Below are 5,949 nucleotides of genomic sequence, written 5' to 3'. Positions count from 1 at the left end.
GGGATAAAACGGGAGTAATCTTCAGCTCTGCACTCATTTTCTTATCCAAATATGGCTGTGATAATAATGGCTTAATATGTGGCACAATAATTATGCGTGTTTTCCGTGCTGATCCCCTCTTCTCTGGAAATCACCTGATTGTGGACCGCAGTCGGCCCTAGACTGGGCCATATTCATCCATCACTGTCTCTCTGAGTTTTCTCCATCTCATCTCTGCAGTTAGCGGACACGTCCTTGTGGAATTGTTTCGTCAAAGTTGTTTGGCTAATGAAGAGTCCACACGATTGCGCTAGCACTGCTGTTTTTATGAGATTGTTTGCTAATTTGTTGCAATTATGATTGATTTCTCTCTCTCTCTCTCTCTCTCTTGTTTACACAGCAGTATATCCTGGATCGGCTGAGGGAGGTCCAGTAAAATGATGAAGTTGGGAAAATTTAGACGATCAATATGAAAAACTGCCTCCACATGAATACAGTTTGAGAGCACATAGACTGAGATTGGTGTAATCATTCTAATTCCACACATAAAATGTAACACAGTCTCATTAGATTTCAAATTGTTATGATGTGATATTAGCCCTTTAAAGGTGCCATGTGTAAGAATTGAGGTAAAAATATCCAAAAAATGAGCTACACGCATCAAAAGAATGAGAAGAAATAAGGGCGATGATGTCATAAAAAAAATGACAAGGTATAGTGCTGCAGAGATATCAACCTGAATTAGCATGCTAAGTTACTAGCCACAGCCCGACAGGTGTCATAATACCAGTTTCGGCCATGGTTGGCGGTATGCGGGCAACATAACCGCCAGCCAAACTGCAATACACGTTTCTCGGTTGTTACTCTAGGGAAGACCAACTCACTTTCTAGAGGTATACTGCCCCCATCTTTTATGGAATGTGGAGTATGAATTGATTTTTTGGCGGACATTACACATGGCACCTTAAACTGACTGCTCAACCGTTTGGTAGAGCACACTTTAAGACACCATATCTTACCAAAAAATCAAACTGTTTTAAATTTAAACATATGGAGCCATATCTACCACTTGAGTACTACATGTTAAGCACAAAATATTTGCTCAGTACCTCTGTAATGTCGAAGGCCACACCTTCTCATCATACACGATTTAAAGGGACACCAGGCAACATTTTCGTGTTAATTACTCATCTTCGTAAGTCGGTATATGGTTAAATGACTCATTACAGGGCAAATGAAGACTCTTTCGCCCGCCCCTACTGCCTGTAGGAAGAATATCCCGCTTGCAAGTTCAGTGTATCATACCCGGCGACCAAAGCAGTTTCAGTTTCCATCCTGCATCCACAGCACAGAGGGAGGCTAACGAAACGCTAGCGATTGTTGCAAACGTGTGTATAATGGCAGAGCCGGCGAAGAAGCAGCGAAAACCCTTGACTGAAGATGCAAAGAAAAGGAAAAGAGCTTCAGACCGAGCGAGGGGGAGTTTCGTAGAGAAAAAGCATCAGGCTTGCCTGGTGTCCCTTTAAGAAATTAATTTACGTGGTTTCGGCCATATTTTGTGGAGTCACATCTACCAAGTTTTTAAAGGTAAGACTTTTTTTTCTTCATTATTATGTAAAAATGAAGTGGAATAACACATGTATTAACTTACATTAAGAAAAAAAAAATATTGTCATGGTTAAATAATTGTTTGAAAACATGCTCTACCAAACGGTCAATGGTAAAAGTCAGGTAGATAATACTAGAAAACATGACAAAGTTCATGAAATAATCATATTAACCATTATATACTGTTTTAAAATGTATACTACTACTGTTAACACAGCATATATATGTTTAAAAAGCATGCATACGCATGAAATATATCAAATAGGCTTATTAGCTATGCTAATCTATGCTAATTCAATGCAATTCAATACATTTTGGTCTGTACCATAAAGGGGAAACTGATTCAACTATATAAACCATATATTTTCTGAAAGCCTTAGACCCTCAGGATGTAATCTAACATGACATGAGACATATCCCACCCTCCTCATTAGTATGCTGCCCAAGCATAATACATTGGGTATTGGTAAATAGTGTATATGGCTAATACCGTTTTGGGCTATCATGTCAAAACCCATGTCAGTTCACATCTTGAGGGTATATGCTTTCAGACAATGTATGGTTTAGGTGGTTTAATTAGTTTTTCCTCCATGGTACAGCCCAAAATGTATCAGCCATACTGTACGCTTAATTTACCAATACCCAATGTGTAATGCATGGGCAGCATACTAATGAGGAGAGTGGGACATGTCTCATGTCATGTTAGATCACATCCTGAGGGTCTAAGATTTCAGAAAATATATGTTTTTTATAGTTGAACCAGTTTTTCCTAAATGGCACAGACCCAAAGGTATCAGCCATATACCGATTTACTGTACACATACCCAATGTGTTATGCATGGGCTGCATACTAATGAGGAGGGTGGGACATGTCTCATGTCATGTTAGATCACATCCTGAGGGTCTAAGCTTTCAGAAAATATACGGTTTATATAGTTGAATCAGTTTTCTCTTCATGGCACTGACCAAAATGTATTATGTGTACACGTTCTTCACCTAAATCCATAGAATCCCATTCATTTCAATGGTAAATTTACTTAAGTGGTCTGCAGGTACAGGCATGAGTTTATTTCTTGTTAACATTATTTATCTTAAACTCTGGGACCAGGGCTACAAGATAAAACTGTTTTCTTTCAGTAAAACACAATAATCTCATGCCAAAGTCAGATAACCGACTTTTACCATTAACAGGCACTTCAACCGTTTGGTAGAGGTTCATAGAAATTGAATGGGAGAGTCCTTTGAAAAAAAGAAAAATCACAGATTTTTCATACTACAGCCTAATAGAGCAATTTTTTTCATCACTTTTATCATGGTGTGCCAGTTAAAGGGTTAGATGCATTGTTTGAAGTTTATTACGCTGGCAAAATGGTTATTATATATTTTTAATAGTATGATTAATTACATAGCATATAGGATCCAGTAAATTAACATGTTCCACATATTCGTCAGTACAATTACCAACACAGATTAAGATTATATCTCCTACCTCAGACACAAACACCACACTGCACAGGTAATTCAATCTGGGGTGTAGTGCCGTTTTCCACCAAAGGGGGGCAGACAGGCTCTATTCCTCTCCACTGTCATATGCTGCCATGCAGTGAGCCTCTGCTCTACTCTTCCCTCTACAGCTACCATTCATCGCCAGCCATAATGGCTTCCTTGCCAGGGGGAGAGAAAAAAGCAGAAGACACACTGTGCATAAGACTTTAAAAGCTGCTGATGCTGAGCTTTCCCTGCTATCACTGGCGCCATTATGGGATCGGCAGGCTGGTGATGGAAATCTGTTTAAGTTTCAGTGACTGTGAAGAAAGAGACATTGCAAAAGCAATAACCTTTTGCAACAGCCCAATCCACACCAATCGCCTTAATTGAAATATCTCCCATAATCTGCCCTTTATGGCCGTAACAACTGCACAGTTATCAAGAAATGCTCAGTCAGCCTATGCCACTGCCTGATAAGGCGTGCTATACCCCCCCTCCCCACCTTTTACCCCACCTCTTCAGATATTGTTCCCCTCTCAGTTTCGCATAGCTGTGGCGACTTGCCCACATTTGACATGTTCGCCGATGTAGGGAACACACGTTTACATCCTTTTGGTTCCGCGTGTGCCTTAGTGAGGAGGTTAATTTTGTTAAAATGAGCTAATTTCCACAGTCTGAGCGCTCCAAGCCTCTCTGACTGAGCGTGGAGCTGTGCACGGCGCCGGCTGCCAAGGCATCGGCCTCCCTTGTTAAAATTCCTTGCCACGGTATTTAATGGAAATCCAATTTTCAGGGAGGTGTTTTAAGATGTATTAATCCAGGCAGCTTCCCGCCAGCCCCTATAAACCCGACACACACTCTTCAGGCCTTGCAGAGACCCATATCTCCCAACCAAACACAAGCGTGTACTCACACACACACACACACTCTCACACACACACACACACTTCAGGCCTTGCAGAGGCCCATATCTCCCACTCAAACACATGCATGTGTGCGCGCACACACGCACATACACACACACACATACACACACACACACACACACACACACACACACACACACACACACACACACACACACAGCTGACCTGCCCTATAAAGGCTAGCAGATCCCCACAGATTTCTTTCTCTTTCTCTGACTGATTCTCTTAGTATCTCTTTCTCTCCAACATTCATGCACACACACATGCACACACACACACACACACATGCATACATACACCATTTGGCACACTTGTTCTCTCTCTCTTTCTGTCTCACACATATACACACACACACACACATTCAGCTTTTCACCCCTTCAGCTGTCTTGTTATTTCATAACCTCTCTTTCATACATTGCTCTCCCTGTCTTTATTTTTCTCCTCATGTCTTCTACCCCCCCCCACTCTCACTCCCTATATCTCCTCCCCCCTTCTCTCTACCTCTCTCTCTCCCTCTTTCCCTCCTCCTGGCTCTGATACTCAGTGTCTTCTTGTGTGTGGAGGCCTTCATGACCTGATTGGAAAAGTCTGTGGCTTTATGTGTCTGTCTGCTCCTGCCATTTCAGTGCCTCCCTAACTAATGCCATTCCCAGCCCACAGCGGGACTCATCTGACTGCCCTGGCACACATCCCTGGCCCACGGAGAGAGAGAGAGGGAGAGAGAGAAGGAGGGATAGACATAGAGGGGGGTGGAGAATGAAAGAAGAGAGAAGGAGAGCGAGAGAGAGAACGGGAGGGTGAGAGAGGGGATGGATAGAGAGGGAGAGCCTCTCTCCAAAAACAGCAATAATCAAATCAGTCCACCTTGCCAGCTGAAACGTCCTCCAGAGTTGTATCATAAAAGCACCAATTACCGCCCCTTTCGTTCGAAAATTCTAAAACAACAATGTTTTTTAATACTTCAAAATAATTGATAAATTTGAAATTTGTTACATTTTTCAGTAGACATAGGTGTGTAGATTTGAACAAACTCTGGTTTGGTTCTTACTGGGGCTTTTACTGCCTGAAATATCCGATTTTGTTTACCACGCTCAGAGTTTAGTGCTGGGCTGGTGGGTGCCTATTTCCGCCCTTTCACACGGCACATCAACGGTTAGACCGAGAATTCTTGTCGCAAATCAAAATTCCACTGGAGCTCCAAGCGGATGTGTACACGCAGCCTTACAACACCGTTTACAGCTCTTCGAGTCACGATAAATTGTCATTTTTGGTACATAGCTAATTTAGATACACTTACGGTGTGGGTGCTTGGGTTTCTTTAGGAATCTGCCGTCTTGGTTTGTATAGAAATGAGGAAGAGGGCAGAAATAGGGGACGGGCGGTAATAGGTAACGTTCCGATATGTTTTCATAATCGCCTCCCGATCCCTAAACAGAGCCACATTGTATGCAAGACAGGGAAGGGAAAGACAGACAAAGGGGACCTGGCCCTGTTCAATTCTCTTGGCCAAGACATGTCAGCCACCTTCCAAAGTCTCAAAGTCCTCGCAGACTCAAGTGTTGATTCTGGACAGATTTGGGGGTGGGGTGGGGGTGGGGGGGGTGCTGAATCGATGGAGACTTGCAGGCCCACATGTGGCCATAGTTATGGTTGACGGTCACAGAAACGAACGGTGGAGCCCTGCTGCTCTCCAGTTTCCTCCACGCTCTCCCCCACAGAACTACCAATTTACATTTCTGAGAAGTTTTACTGCTCCGACGCGATGGCTCCCTTTCATGTCTTGCTGAAGCAGGGGCCGAGTGGGCCGTTTGGAAGCTGGTAATTTGAACCTTATGTACAGAACACAGAGTTGAGATGGAGGAATTTCCCCTCAACTTGGCCCTTTTTATCCCCCACACACACACACTCTCCTCCTCCTCCTCCTCCTCCTCCTCACACTTTCTGTAAT

Source organism: Alosa pseudoharengus, unplaced genomic scaffold, assembly GCF_046254945.1.
Source record: "Alosa pseudoharengus isolate Yale_2024_CS ecotype anadromous, Long Island Sound unplaced genomic scaffold, YU_APseudo_1.1 YU_APseudo_1.1_scf_5, whole genome shotgun sequence".
In the NCBI taxonomy this organism is placed as follows: Eukaryota; Metazoa; Chordata; class Actinopteri; order Clupeiformes; family Clupeidae; genus Alosa; species Alosa pseudoharengus.
This window is presented reverse-complemented; position numbering follows the sequence as displayed.